The sequence below is a fragment of the Cygnus atratus genome, chromosome 9, assembly GCF_013377495.2.
Source record: "Cygnus atratus isolate AKBS03 ecotype Queensland, Australia chromosome 9, CAtr_DNAZoo_HiC_assembly, whole genome shotgun sequence".
Classification (NCBI taxonomy): Eukaryota; Metazoa; Chordata; class Aves; order Anseriformes; family Anatidae; genus Cygnus; species Cygnus atratus.
Window position 1 is genome coordinate 6,296,713 of NC_066370.1, and position 16,731 is coordinate 6,313,443.

At 41.0% G+C, this 16,731-nt stretch overlaps 1 protein-coding gene across 3 annotated transcripts in view; it reads right to left on the reverse strand.

The window, feature by feature from the left end:
- Positions 1-12,813, reverse strand: part of PXYLP1 (2-phosphoxylose phosphatase 1) — a 54,204-nt gene extending 41,391 nt beyond the window's left edge. For 2 of the 3 annotated variants that reach the window (XM_035545158.2, XM_035545155.1), the window contains exon 1: positions 12,678-12,813. The gene's annotated coding sequence lies outside the window, so the exon portion shown is untranslated. The remainder of the gene's footprint in view (positions 1-12,677) is intronic. The other variant, XM_050712440.1, reaches the window with a different exon arrangement.
- Positions 12,814-16,731: the final 3,918 nt, after the last annotated feature.

A 16,731-nucleotide genomic window follows, 5' to 3' on the forward strand; every position in this document is an offset into this window, starting at 1 on the left:
CTAAATTATCTGTATCCATCTAGAGTGCAAACCTACTACATGGCATGAAATGCAAGCACATTACTACACTGAATCACAATGACAGCTTAAAAAATTGATTTGATTAAAATAGCATGTCTCCATAAATAATCAATAGTACTCTTCAAAGTCTGCCTCAATAGAATCACTTTATTTATGTGATATGGCACATCAAAATGACACACCACTGAAATACAAGCAAGCAAAAGTGGTCACAATGAAACAGCAAAGAGAAATAACGCTATCTTCCTTTTCTGAAGTCACTAAGTCTGAACCTAACTATACACCGAAGACAGATACAAGTGTATTTTGTTGCACACTTATACAGCCTACCAGGGAGAGCAAAAAGCCTACAGACATTATAAAGTTGATTTGGAGTAACATTCATAGATAGCTTCAGAAAAATTCATGAAAGAACACAGGGACCCACTTAATAGTATGATGTCTCTATACTGCAGAAGACAACAACCAGCTTGAGAGTTTTTTTATTGTAATTGTTTTTAATGCATCTTTTAACTTTCTTCTACATCTGCAGTTTATTTTCCAACACAAGCCCTGTTTTGAAGGAATCTAAAATGAAGGTGACAGCTCCAGATGCAATTATAATGAAGACTCCTGCCTTTACTTTCACATTAATGAGTGATGTTCCATCAATTATTCCCCAGTCATTTGGCAGCTGACTACCAGGCAGTATATTTGTCATCTACTAATTGCCTGAACACTGGACTTCTGGTTCATTCAGACAGCTGAAGAACTTCATGCTCTTAAATAAGAAGCTTCAAAAAATATCTGTGTAAGCAAGCGGCACAAGCCAAACCTTTTCTTTGGTGATTCAAAGGACTATTTTGTGTTGCTATTGCTTTTGATTTTGCGTTTTGTCCTGTAGGAATGAAAAACAGTGGCTGGTATCTTGTGGTTATGACCAAATCCACCACTGCTACAAATATCTAGGAAAAGCAGTAGAGGAGAGAAGGAACAGGACACTCAGCAGAACCAATGCTGAGGTCAGCACAATCTGCTTAGCTTCTCGTGCTTGTAATGGTCATGTTGAGGAAACCCTCACAAAATCCCTGCAGTTGACTGTAACTTCAGCAGTTTAAACTGGACTTACTATTCCTGCACCACTGACGTTGCATTTTGCATAGCATCATGAAGGAACAAAGCTAGCACCTGCAATATTGTTAATCATAATTCTTCATTTGCTACCAGGAAAAAACAACAACAACAAAACAATTATTCATTTTTTTAAAAGCATTTATGAGAAATCGGTCGCATCGTTTGTCATCATTAATAAAATTAAGTAAAACCTGCTTGGTAATGTTACTCACGTTAGCCCACCTCATGATTTAAGTTGGAAGTAAGCAACCGCGGAAAACACAGAACTTGCCTGAGAGTACAAACAGGTCAGCAGCCTGCTGAGCCCTAATAGAAAATAAAAGATAAGGAAAGACAGGACAAAAAAAGTAACATGTACCACTCCAAAACAGAAAGGAGTGTATTGAACACAGCTACATTTTAATATGTACAAAGTAATTGTTACCTATAAAATGTTTTCAAAATTTTATTTTTGAGTTGCTTAACATTTTAGTTACTGTTTCAGTTACTCAAGTTTAACCTTTTCTGGTATTTAAAACATTAAAATATCTACATCTAAAGTTCTCTTTTCTCCTATTCCAAGTGTCTTCCTTAACTACTCAGTTCTAAAATTCTCATGCTGACACATCTGGTCGTGAGACGTTCAAAAGCTATCGAAAATGGCACAGCAGTACTGCCCAGTCTGTCAGAGCAGCCAACACAAGCTCTCACTTCATTAAAACAAAAGGATCAAACAGAGCTCTTATCAGAGTAAGTTTTGTCCCTCTATACAGAGCTTATTATTTTCACTGTGTAAGTAAATCTATGTACGTTTCAAAGCCTTCCCTTTGCTATAGAGAGCCGAGATACAGGTGGTCCACTGAAAAACTCCATCACTGCAAGCATCTTAAAGCTCAGCTGGAAGAGATTTAGAACTAACAGAGCAGTAGTAAGCATCTTAAAATGAGAAGCAGGTGGTAGGTCAGCCCAAGGAATCGAGATTTCAGATCTCCAAAATCCTAGGTGTGGTAAACTACTTCCACTGCTCAGCTCCAAAGGTTGAAAGACTGAAGAAGGCTGGGACTGCCACAATAACTACATTTGATGAGGCTGAAAATACTGCTTTGAAGGCCTCTCTCTCAGTAGTTCAACTGATATTAACGAGTTAGAGAGAAAACTTGAGGGGTGAGGGAAAGGGAGAAGAATGATGCTTTTCTGAGGGGAAGAAATCACTTTAACTGGTTGACGAGAGATATAGTCATCTTCGTGCACAAATTTGTTTAGAAAAATAATAATTTGGCTACCGCGTGTGGTTTTTTTTAGCATTAAAAAAGTGGGGAAGGAGAGAAGAAAGGATGGAACAATAAGTAATTTAAAGACAATCCATCATCACCATAAAGAAATATCCCAGGAAACCCCAGGCTGTCTCAAGTCAAAAAGAAACTGTAGGCTAATGAAGCATGGAGAGACTGTGCTCCATATGATCCTACATGAACGTGATGTTTGTCTGTCTAAAGTCACCCCAAAGCTGCTCCTCAGAACCTTCTTCCTCAGGGTTTTCTGTTTCAGGATAAACCCGCTGGCAGAGCTGGGGCTGAGAACAACGTCACGCACCACTACGGCTGGATTCTCCATTTCTTTCAGTTGGGGCTGGAAGATAGAAACAAGTGGCTGGGGAGTGGGATGCAGGATGAAAAAGTGGAAAGAAAATAGATTTCTTTCTTTAAAGAAAATATATATGTATTTTTGGCTGATTTCCTACACTGCAAATTCTTCCCCTTCAAAATAACCCCCGCTTAGCCAGTAACTCTGAGAACTGAACATTCAAGTTGAACCAATACCAACTTCAAATACCAAGGTTTTTTTTGTTGTTGTTGTTTTTGTTTTTTCTCAATACAACACTCAGGTTATATTAAAAAAATGGAAAAAAAAGCTGGATTGGGGGAAAAAAAAAAGATGCTGTAACAAGGCTGGCTAAGGAGTGAAAGAGACATAAAACTAACTTCTGTTGCACATTTCAGAAAGTTCACCAGACATAGTGTTACAATATCCCAACTAGTGATGGAGCAACACCAGACATCAATCTGTAGGCAGCCAGGTTTCAGCAGTTCTGGTTCCCACAGAAGCACTTATCATGAAGTATCTTAATATTTTTATGAAGCCACAGAACCACATAAACATAACTAACTCATTGTTGGTACAGTGCCAGCCTAAAGGATAGTTTGTTAGACAGAAAAGCATATTCCAAAAAGCTGTTTATGTCAAAAAAAAAAAAAAGCAGAAAGTCACAGAGACTTCAAAAACACCCTGTATGTCACTGGATTTTATAATCCAGAAGAGTTGCTTTGCATTCAAAGTGACAAAGGGACCACTGCTCGTACTGAAATTTGATTACACCTTGAAGATAATCCCCTGCTCTCAAAACAAAAGGTCCACTGGACTCTCAGATCGTAGCTTTTAAACCCCAAGGTACACAAGCAGGTAACAATGAACATTTTATATAGCATCTTCTCCAAACCTCTCTCAAAACTTTCAGACATTAGGAGGACTGCCATACAGTTTCCTGCTGCAAATTCTGGGAACGCAGTTTTCAGGTTACAGCCAGAGTACATCCTTGAAAGGGTGGTTTCCAGCCTTTCAATTCTGTCCTACTCAAATCACCAGTGTGAGTTGCCTACAGGTGCAAGCAGAACAAGTTTTCCATACAGTTTAACTTTGCATTCAATTTCTGATGTTCCAAGTCCTTTAGAATTCGTTTTATTTAAAATTGAACCTCCAAGTTTATGAAAATTTTAAAACTGAACATAAACATAGCCATGCAGAGACATCTACGCTCAAGTTCTGTTTAGCACATAAATGTTGCAGCTAATGTAATGCTCTAAGAGAACAACTATCTTTTATGGGTTTCCCAGCATTGGAAACTGACTTATGTTGCAGACAGGGATCTCCTTGTTTCTGGAGGCTTAGACTTCTATCAGCTTTCTGATGAAATCATGCCCACGTTTTCTTGAACAGAGTTTAACTGAAAAATGTGTGAGAACTGTTAAAGAGCATGAAAAGATCATTATTTGATTCTTCTATCTTTTTCACACTTCCGCAGAACAGTTTAGATGTATCAGTTTACCTCCCCTGTACTCTGACCACTACCCATCTTCCAAGGGATCATTTCTAAAAGTAAATGCCTCTGACAATCCAAACAAGACATTTTTGAAGAAATGTAATCTGCATGACTTGTAAATACATCCCTTCTATTCAGCGATGCTTCAGAACTGCACCTTAAAACACTCGAACACTGAAACGGTGTTTTGTAAGACCTAACACAATCATTTCTGACATGAGGTCATTAAAGAATATCAGCACTGCAATTACTTCTGCGTAATCACTAACACTATTACTACGAGAAAACAAGTAAACACATGAGCTAACTTAAAGATGAAGGGGAGTGCCCAAATATAATCTTTTCCTTCTCCAATACCTCTGCTATTCCTAAAATGCTCACTACATATATCAAAGAAGTTCTGAAGAGCTGCAATTGAGATGTCATCTCTACATATTTTCCCCTTAATATATATATATATATATATTTTTTTTTCAGTTAGTCTCCTTTCCCCTTCTTTACAGACCACTTCCCCTTGTAACAACCCAACACAGAGACAGCTCGCTGCCTTTGTGCCCTGGCCCTAGCAGCATACTGACAGCAGGGGCTTTTCCTCCTACCAGCTTCGCTACTCTCTCTATAAAGAGCATCACTTGCTCCCATCAGCCGTGACACAGAGATGACATGCACGTGCCTGGAGGACCTTATTAGAGTCTAAATTAGCTCTGGCAGTAAACAAATGAGAAAAACAGGATTGCGCGTAGGGTGCATTACACATTCCGTAAGTGTTTCTGTCTGTAGGCTCCTTTATGTCTCCTTAGTTTGTGCCAGATTTAGACATCCGCATAGATCAGAGGATGAAGCAATGGTCACCATCAAAATTCATGCTTGCCAGCCCATTTATTTTCCCATTTTTCATGAGTACTTTTAGTTACTCGTGTTAGTCCCTGATGCTCAGCCCTACCACCTCCCTCCAGGGCGCTGAGAGCCAGCAGGATTTTGCTGTTGAGCCCCGCACGAAGGGGAGCAGGCAGGTAGCGGGGACACGGCACCCCCGGGAGCTCCTGCACTCCAGTCCTTCAGCAGAGATGCACACACTTGGACAATGACCAAGGACTGACTTCTCCAGTGATCACTGTCTGCCCCTCCACAGCTGTCACGTTGATCACATTTTTCATCAGGTGTGCAGAAGTGTGCCTTGGCTTTTACTTGGTGCCACGCAGTTCTTCTCATCGGTGCTGTCTTCCAGAGGCCCTCATTCTGTCATGCACCACTGCAACCCAGTTCTGCTCCCTTTAATCTGGTCCCTTTTACAACGCCTGGACTGCTAGGTATTTCCAAGTCCCACCTGACTGATTACTTTTTCACCCTCACTAGTTGGCTTTGGGCAACCTCAAGTCTGTCAGTATGCGTATATTCAAAAGACCACCTACCATGGTTCATATATACAACACGTTCCTGTACCAAAGGCATAGATAACACTTCTTGCACAGTATTTCTCTTTTCTTGGTTACTTGCCAAAAAAAAAAAAAAAAAATATGTGGGTGCAAAATTTGGAAACAGATCCCAAGAGATTACTTAAACTCTTGTGGTCAGCAAAATATTTTTATTTAAGGTAGTCCTTCTGTCACTGTTTGCGAGCACTAAGTATGACCCAAGCTTTAAATAGGGACAGATGCTATGATGCCACACAACGTATCTACGTTATATTGCTGGGCTTCTTTCTAAACCAGTCCACTACCAAGGCAGACACCAAAACCCAGGGAGGAAAACATGCTGGAGAAGATTGCTACCATTCTTATTTCTGTTTCACAGTTTACAAAGATCGGGCTAAAGCCAAACATGCCCTCATTACAATCAAGTTGCACTGCTGTGTTTTTGTTTTTGAAGTTGTAATGGCTGTATTATCAATTTCTACTAACATGAGAAAAAAATCATACTCCCTTAGGCTTTAACACCTATGTGCTTGAATAGAAAAAAACCCACACAACTGAACTAAATAGGACATATCTGTTAGCTTGTTACAATTATGAACACAAAATAAAGATTTGCTATACTCCTATCAGGTAAAATAAAGAACAAAGCCTACCAAATAACGGGAAAAAGCATCACGGAAAGCTCATTAATGACATACCCTTCCATAGCAAATCAGAAACATTCAGAAAACAAACTGTTTTCTTTCCAACTATACAGAGGAACTGCACACCAGGAAAAAAATTCACATTCTCCAAGTCACACTAGTCTTCCTTTGACCACTGCTTTGAGGACAGGCTTTATAAAGACACATATTTGTAGCAGACTGATTCTCTGCTATAGATAAAAGATTTTCAGAACATATTCTTTGCATCAAACCATACAGAAAAAAACGTTCTCCTATTAATGGCATTAAAACAAACACATGCTGCTGCCATCTGCATTTCTTTTCTAAACACTTCAAATAACCAAAATTTCTCTTGCTTTCTGTTCCCAAACCCTCTTTCCCTCCAGTTACCAGGACTATCCATTTTTAAGCTGTGCCAGCTACAAACCTGTCCAAATGATTAATAATAATAAAAACCAACCAAACAAAAGCCAAACAACAACAAAACACGAAGCCCCCAGTTCTCAGGAATCTACACATTTTTGATTGCCAAAATGATGGCAGAGAAAGATCACTTCATTCAACAGGAAAAACCACCTCTATCTTCCACATTGATCAGAACGCAGCAGATAACATGAAGATGGATATGATTTTGCATTTAAGATGCAAATTTTAAGCTACATTTTGAACACGATATATACCACGGGCTACTTTCTTTCAAATCAGTGAAGCCTCACTGTTGTGTTAAAAATCTATCTATATAATCCAGTCTAAAACCAAATCTGCCAAATTAAAAAGCATTAAACAGTATTTAAATAACTTAGGAACATAAACCATTCCTCCTTTTAAAAATCAGACTTGATAGCTCACCCAAATCATAAGTAATTAAAAGACTACATCAATTCCTCTGCTAACTTAACATCTCTTCTCTCATTTTCACATTCCTTTCAGGACTGTTGAGTTTCCTCACTTGGGTTTTCCATTAGGTCTCATTTGGTTTCCTTGTTTCAAAAGCAAATATATGAGAGCATGAAATATTTCAAGGATGAGGTGTCCTTGACTTTTTTTTTTTTGATCCGTTTAAAACCTTAGTTGGAGAGATCCTTCCATTCAGGCAAACTTCTCTATACATGCTTTGACCTGGCCTTGACTAGCTCTTTTTGGTTGGACACTAAGTCACCGTCCTAACACTTAACAAAATTTTAATACCTAGGAAAATCTGTCATAAGCCCAACTCTTAGTCAACCTCTTCAGCAATACCACCACATCCCTATTCCTTTTCCCATCCAGCGATAGGTCATGCACTTCTCCTTCGCTGAACTGCAGGGAAAGTAAAAACAAAAACAAAGGAAGTGCTTGTGCTTCCTTAAAGGAAAGCGAGCAACTCTTTTTCAACATTATTATAAAACTTGAAAGAAACCTTACGATTTTTGATGGCTCCAAGCCAGAACTGAATCCTAATTGGCAGCAAAGCCATTCCAGAACATACACAATTAAATAAGTCTTAAAAAATAGCACCAGAATTTAATGATTTTAAGCTTATAATTTTAAAATGGTATACCATATGCTCATGATTGTATAAGCATAGATCCTAATCAGACACAGATCACAGCCAGTGGCTGATCAGATAACACTACGCTCCAAAAAGCACACAAAGGCAAAGCAGTTAGCATACTTGAATTGTTATACATTTTATTTTTATTTTGTTAAGATTTTATAGTTTATAGTTTTAATTGTTTGAGCAACTCTCCTGCCTACTGTAATGCTGCCCTCTGCATGCATTTCCAATATGAACCATCAAACGCTCTGGACACAAACCCACCTCCCCCTGGCAGGGGTTGTAAGCTGCTGCAAAAACCTCTTCCTGGCCCTAACTTTGAAGGAAAACATTGTGGGGATACACTCAATACTAATTGCAATCAACCAGAGAGGTCAGGTTGAATAAATAGATCAGATAAGAGATTTAGATTGGGAAGCTCATAAGCGGAGGAAACAGTTTATGTTGACACACCAGGTCTGATTCATCCTACCCCACATTTGAGCTGATATTAGTAGGAAGTCCCTTTGTCTGCATATCTGCCCTTCTGCTCAAGTTAGACAGATCTGAGGATAAGACCCGAGCTCCCAAGTCTCCCCTTATTCTTTTAATTCCAGATGATCTTATACCGGGTCTGGTTTTGACCTGGGTCTGTTTCAGCTCATACTGATAGAAAAGGACTAAGACTTTATTCAGCAATTTAGTCATTTTCCTGCAACCTAACCCCAGAATGATTATCAGACATGCGTTAGTGGACAGTCAGTATTTCCTGCTCCTCTTCTTCCCCACAACAGATTATACAACTGCCAACTCGCCTGGGTGCTGAATAGATGAATGAGGAATAACGCAGGCATTATCCTGGGAGCGCTGCCGTGCTGCTTTGCAAGGCGGGACGGGACGCCTGTTCTTTCCCCAGTCCCCACGGCAGCACCACAAATTAACCTCGAGATCACGTCATCTTACAGTTAGAGACAACCTGAGCACAACGGTGTGGGCAGGCTGGTTATTTCTTCAAAAGGAAGCATAAAAATAGATTTAGGTAAACAGTGCTGGCGTTAAACGTTATGTCCCAGCATTTCATTTGGAAGTCTTATCGCAAACGTTTCTGTTGCTTAGCTCCAGGAAGTTTATTTCAGAATTTATTGGCCCATCAGAAGCTTCTCATGAAGGTAACCCAACGTCTTCACAGGCAGAAATGCCTGCCTGTGCTAACTCCAGAACAATTAGCTAACCAACACAACAGCCAGAGATGTGAGGAAGATGAACAAAGCATAAAAAAATATGGAAAAACACAAGGTAGAGTCTCAATATTGCTTGTCCTTCTAAAATAACCATTGACAACGCAATATACATGATATTCACAGGATCTCTTTTTTTTTTAATCACCTGAGAGTATCAACCAAAGAAAACAGTACAGTTTATTCCACTGCATAAGTGTGGAATTTATTATAGGGGATGTGGAGACAAAGTTATGGTGTTTTGTTTTTTCCCCTCAACGGAAGACATTTATCACTTGACAACTTTTTGGGGGAAACTGACTTCATTCTTGTCACATGAAAAGTTTGATGGTGTCATAAGAACTATGGATGAAACAGCTGGAGAACACTTACTGAATACTATGTCTGAACAGCATTTCTGAGCAAGTCTTTATCAAGCAGTGAGAAAAAATAAGCCTAATTATTTCAGCTTCCAAAAATCTGTTATGTTCAAGAAATACGTCAGTTCTGTAGCTTTTCAATGCCCAGTTTATCTCTTTTTAATCAATATGAAGTAGCCTGTCAATCTTGCTCTGAAGCTGTTCCCTATCATCAGCACCATTCAGTGATAATCACACATTTATCACCCACCTTTGTAGCCCTCCTGACAAAGGCTCCTATTTCATTATAGCACTGCACAATACAACAATGCTTTTTTTTTTTTTTTTTTTTTGCTGTTTAGGACCAACCATTACATTTTATGACTCAGGCATTGACTGGGAACAGTAAAAATGATGTTATCTGATTTAAATAAAAAATCATACATAAATGCTGATTCTAACAGCACCCTTTCCCACTCTGTTTCTTCAATGAGAAAACCTCACCCAGCTGTAACCAGAGACCCCCTAGTACCTTCCAGACAAACAAGTGCATTTAATTTGAATGCTAAAATAAACCCAATGCCACAAAGCAAGCTATGTGGCCAAAGCTCACATGTTCCCGTATAGATATAAACCCCATATATATCTTTCACTAGGAAATTTGATTGTTAAAAAATTAAAAACTTTCTGCCCTGAATGATTTACAAAACCAAACGCTTGCTTAAGAGGACTCCATTCAGATTTCATCAAAGCACAGCCTGAATTTAACAGAACATGAAGCATGTCACAGTCTGTATCACATTTCTGATATCTTTCTGGGAAGTTCCTACATAAACCTTCAGCCATCATCATCCAATATGTAGCTTTACAATCAACTGTTTCCATTTATATTTATACTTCTGTGCAATTTATACCATACTAGAGTCTGCATTTATCATAGAAGGCATTCTGAAAATCATTTCAAAGAGAAAGTGTGTTTTACAGCACAATCTTTGTAACACATTATTTCAGTACAATTCCAGTAAAATTACCACAAACCTAAAAATCATGCAAGTAGAAATCTTGCATGGAATTTACATTTCTAGCCTCCTCCCAGCCATTTGTCATTCCTTCTCATTTTTCTACACAATTTAAGCTTTTATTTTCGAATGCAATTTTCCACTCAAGCTAGCTTATTTCTAAATACAACCTTCTAAGCATGAATCAACGCATTGCTCACTTACTGACTCTTCCCACAGCGAGTCAAGACTACAGGCTACATTCAAACACTGTTCCAATCTAACCTCCTGCCTAAACAGTTTTGAACCAAACCCCACTGTTGGTTCAGCATCTGAACCACTGACATTCTCTTTAAACAAATCCTTCCTCACCTTCGAGGCTGCTGTCTTGCAGCATTTGTCTGTGCTGGTCAAGACCCTGCCAGTACAGCTGAGCTTCTAGGCTCCTCCCAACCCTTTTGAACAACCAAGGTACCGCCACCTCCTTTGTAGCATCTGATATAAACCCTAAGTCAAATCACACCTAAATCATGAAGCACACGTTAGTAGGTGGCTTAGCATTTCATTCCTATACTTGTGAGGTGCATGTTTGTCAGCAACATGCATCTCACAGTGGTGGTTTCTTGCATACTAACTGCAAGTATTTTTTGTACTACTTAGAATAAAAACCTTGGGAAGAGGAAGAGAATATGCAACCAGACCTGAACATAAATCCAGATAAAAGCCAGTCTTAGTACTACATAAATCTGTCATTCATCTACTGAGCAATAAAATGCAGATACACTTAAGATACAAGCCTTTTATAAATTAAAAAAAGCTTTTTAATTACAACAACAACAAAATCTGCAACTTCAGCAGGAAAAGCATCCCGAAGAAGTCAACCTAATTTCAAAGCTCTCATACCAGGTTATGAAAAGGAACAAAGACCTACATAAGAAATCTCACAGGATGCTCACGGTTTCCTTTGTCTAAGGACGTCACGAGGGAGAAGTAGAAAGAACACACACCCCAGTGCAAAGCCACTGGAGAAAGCAAACTTTATGGCAGTCAGTAATTTTGCACACCTTGAAGCACTGGTTGTGTGTTTGCTCGTTCCAAGATGCCCACTTTTTAAGCTAACAAAAGCATGACAGAAATAAGAAAGTGGTTACTGAAAGGCAAGGTCATAACTATAAAGCTGAAACAACATAACTAAGTGCAAAAAGTCTAAGCAGGATGGAGACTGCTGCACAAAGGTCCTTATGGCCACCGCTGTCAGCCCCTCACACGAGGGCAGGCTCTTGCTGAACAGGGAGCTGTTTTAGTGCATACTGAATCTTATAAAAATTCATGTTTCAGCTCTGCTAAGTTTACATAAAATATTTAAAAGACTACAATTAAAAGCCACTAGTGAGAGGAACATATGTGTTTTAACTATGCGTGCTACTTTTAGTTACCTTTCTGAGGAGATTAAAATTAAGCAGCTTTGCTTTCATCCCACTCACACCCTCCCACTACAAAGTCTGTCTGAGCAAATCCTCCTGCTACAGACGTCAAAACAGGGCATAAGTATTACAGCGACTTATTGCCAAAACGCGTTGGTTTAATATCCCATTATTATTGTAATACTGGCACAATAACTTATTATACGTGACGGCTTTTGCAGTTAGTCAGGGATGGATCCTCTTACTCTGGAGTTTCTTCATCCACACAGAAGTGTATTTGCTGAACGTGTAAAAGAGTAAAAGTAAGAGCTGAGCGAGATGAGATGCTCGTCGCAGGCCCTAACGCCAGACAAAACAAAGTCTGATCAGGGCATCGCACACACGCTTCCTACCCTGTCACTGCTGCTGTCCCAGCCTTCACCTAGAGCGATCGGACCAGAAATTCAGGTCACAGGATTTACGGAATATGTTGCTTAACCACTTACTTCCTATCATTTTCAACAAAACACTTTCACACATATTTTTTTTTCTGCAGGAGGAGAAAGGAGCCCTCCGTGTGGGAACACGACAAAACGAGGAGTAACCCATGCACGCAGGAGCCCGTTCGTGCCCCAGGGCTCGGGGCTGCTCTTGGGGAGCCCGCAATGCAGGAGCACGCCACGAAGCCTGCTCAGGGCTGTGCAGTCACCTGGGTTAAGGCACGTCCGAGGACAAGGCTCGCTATCGAACACGCTGCACACAACCAGCGTGGGAAATTAAAAATAAAAAAATAAAGAGAGAGAGAGAGAGAAACCCACACAAGTTGCTCGCCCCCCTCCCCTTCCCGGGACAGCGGAGCCGCCCGGGCCACCCATCCCACAGCCACCCCCTGACCTGCCCGCGGTGCCGCCGCCTCCTCTTCCTCCTCCTCGTCCCGGGTTCGGGCCCGCTGCCCGCCGCCACGCCACGGTTCGGGCTGGGCAGCCCGCCCAGCACCCCAGCTCCGCCGAGCACCGCCCTCCGTGGGGCTGCCCCCGCCCCGTCCCTCCTCCGCCGGGGCGGCCCCGACACGAGGAGCCGGCCCGGCCCGACCCCGCTCCCCCAGGCCTCTCCCCGCCAGGCCCGGCCCTCGGGGGCGCCCCCCGGCCGGGGCCCGAGGAGGTGGCCCCGCGGCGCGGAGCCTGAGGCAGGCGAGCGAAATGGCTGCTGAAGGCGGCGTGGCCCCGCGTCCCCGTCACAGGAGAGTTGTGTGGATGCCAATAAGGAGATAAACGAGTGCCGTGGTGTAGTTAGAGCGAGGGAAGGCTTTTCAGAACTCACCAAGTGCTCGCCAGGATTTACTGCCAGCGAAGACAGCTCCCAGCTAATCAGTCTTTCCCCTCCCAGACACAGATTGTCCGCCAGGAGGGGTGCTCATTTAATCCTACAGGCTGACCGTCTTTCCAATACACCAATTTTTCATCTGTCCCTACAACAGATTCTGAAACGAATGGTACAGATGCAGGGAATGCCCGAATTCCCTTTATGCTACCCCCCGACACATATATGCGGAACCACGTTGCTGGGGTTTTTGTCGCGTCCGGAGGCCAGCACAGCGAGCAGGTGGGCCACACGCTGGTACGGTCCCCAGTGCCCCCGAGGTACCAACGCCAGCTTCCCACCGCTTATCCTCCAGGCCTCTGCTGCTGGGTCATGGTGACCTGCTGTCACGGCCCTGTCCACACAGGCACGAAGCCAGATTTGCTCTTTGATAGCACACACCTACAGTCAACATGCCTAACAAGGAGACTGGGCACGTTTTTTCCATCTGGACTAGTGCATCTGCCTGGCTGGTGTGACTGCAGCTGGCTGTGCTCCAAGGTTCTCCACCTTCCTGCATTCTAGGAAAGGATGTAGGAATTCAGGCAGTTTTGACCGACAGACTGCACAGCGTTGCAGAAACTGACCTGCAGCTGGATGGCCACAAGACCACAGCCTTTACCTACGGCTGCCCTTTATAAACCAAACCCAGAGATGCACTAGCAGCACAGCAGTGCCCTGCCAACCAGCAGCTGCTCAGCACATACACAGAAGCTGCCGTTCTTTCCAGCTAGCAGCATCGCATCAGCTGAGAGCTAATCCATTGTCATGGCTTTTTTTTTAATTATTTGAATAAAACAAGTGCCAACCATCTGAACAAAACTGTTTCACAGAGGAGTAGAAGAGAAAATATGGGACCCTGGATGCAGAGCAATGAGATTTCCAACTACCATTCACTAGATCACTTTAGGGCATTGCAGGATTGCAAAATGCCCATTATTACCACAAAGAAATTTGGCCTTCTTTACCCAGAAAGCAGAGTACATGCTTTACAGAAAAATCATCTCCATATGGAAACAATGATTTACGATGACAGCAAATGCTTGCCACTACAGTTGTATTTCCACCGCCATCCAGAACAAAGTGCAATTCACAAAGGATTTGAAATTTAGAAACTGTCAATCTGTTTTTCTTGCAACAAAAGGATTTCATTTTCTTCACAGAACATTTTTGCTTTGGAGAATAAAATACAGTTGTCTATATATACAAAATAAATTAATTTTGCCAGATATTATGTTATTTATCGTATAAAAGACTATATGTAATCAAAGTTGTTAATATCTTGAAAGTTTCTCTGCAGAAATGCCGTACACTTGGATTTTATGAGGATGAAAGTAGAGCAGAAACTGAATACTCCCAGGACAGAGCAACTGCAACTGCTATCTTTGGAGTAGGCTTGGAGTTATGCACAGTCCTGCCATATCACTTCACCTGATATTCTGGTCTACTGGATCTGCTTTCTCTATGCATACTATTATAAATCCATGTCTTTGAATAGTGTGAATACTATTTCATATCATCAGAATTTGCTCTTTTGCAAAGATCTTAAGGTACCCTTACAGTAGAGTGAATTAACTATGAATTAACAACAACAACAAAAAAAAGTGCATTAACCAAACTGCAGCTGTGAGCATGTATGGACACAAACTGTGAGCTCGCTAACATCCACGGCTGCGTGTGGTCAAAACATGGCAGTGGCACTCTCTGACCTCAACCCCAAGAGGTAAATTGACAGCCTGAATCACAGAAGATAGGTCACAGTGAAATGCAGCCCCATCATCTAAGGGGAACAGTACTAATTTTATGGTTTACTTAAATTTTAAAGCTCCTGATCCTAATTCTCCTAAAATACTGCAGGATTAAGTATATTCCAAGTATTTTGTTTGCCTATGGCCCATGTCCCCTTATTCTCTATTTCATGAGCTTCTCTTTGTCCATGTTACCACCAGAGACGAGGATTAGAAACAGGCATGGAAAAACAGACCCCTTTTCCACAGATACAAATACAATTGTGAACAAGGCATTGCATATGAAGAATTTAGCAATGCATACAAAAATTAAAAGGAAGTCTGTTGAGAGGTTAGAAAAAGCACCCCTTCCCCACCCACCCCAAATAGGATTATCAGGCTTTTTTACACTGATTAGAGGTGTTTCCAGCCTCTTCCCAAGACGGAATTCACAAAGAACTCTTTTGAAAAATACCTCTTTGGTCTTTTAGCAAGGGCTTCAGAAGAGGAGATAAACATGAGGATTCCTACTCTGGTAATCTTTCTGTATTACAGTGCTGATTTTCAGTGGATATCCAAAAGAATAGACGAAGAGAAAGCTAATGGCTGCATCTCAGCTAGAAATCTATCCCTATAGCTTCATCATCTCAGCTGTCCTTAGGAAAGATGCCTCCATAGATAAAATTTTAGCACGTTAAGACGGGGTGATTACAGTACACTCGAAATTTAACAGTATATAAATAAGTGACATTTTAAAAGTGCAACATTGAATTTCATGCTATTTAAAAAGGAAAGTGTAAACATAAGTGATACTCATCTCAGAATCATTTTACCATAACTGCGTGTTTAAAGCATAGCAGATAGGAATTTTTTTCTGATGTACCTCATATCCAAGATTTGTGTTTTAGGTTTCCTAGAATGATGCAAAGAACACTGCAAATTAAATAACAAAGTTTAATGAGAAATGACTGATTCATGGCACCAATCTAATTAAAATCACAAACAGGAAGTTGGCTTGTTCGTAGAAATCGCTCAAGCAATTGTACTTGTCCTAAGCTTTCATTCTGTGTGTCACTCACTTTAGGTCTGCGATGCAGGCACAGTTTAGTAGTGCCCCTTGATAATGATTAGCAAGAAACCTGAGATGAAGCTTATGAATATCCAATATTTATTTCTAATACAGAAACCAGGTAAACTTAGAAAGAAAGAAATGGAGAAAAAATGTCCCTCATGTGCCAACATTGTTTGTTCTAGCAACGAGCTTCAAAGCAAAATACTTTAAGTCTTACAGGATTATGAGCTTTATAGCTTGTGTTTGGTTTTGTTGTTTTGCCTTTTTTTTTTTAAACCATTGATCACCTCTGCCTTCATTCATTCCTGGGCATTTCTGACTTATCATTAAATTACCATTCATACATTAAATTTGTTGGGATAGAATCTTTAAAAAATCCCAGGAAAGCTTTCATTCCTTCTTGGAACCAGAATCCTCCCTGTTACAGCTATCCCCATTCTTCCCATCTAGACACTGCTGGCATGCTATTGCTTTTCACATTCATGTGATTGTAACAGGAGTTCAGCTTGTGTCCTGTGTTTGTGCCCCCTACCATACTGTTTCATAAGGTACCTTCACTCAGAGATCTGCTAGGACTGAATTCAGCCAGTAACATCTACCAGAGGCAGTGTGTGTTAAAACTTCAGTTTTGGTCTCACATCCTGATAGTACCGAAGTGCAGATGAGTGGGAAGAGAGAGAGGCATGCCTCCACTCTACAGGCAAGTTTACAGTCCGTTTTGCTCATAAAAGACGGTTGCTGCCACTTCTAAACTACAGTACATTTGAACTGTGAGAGAATATTTTATCTG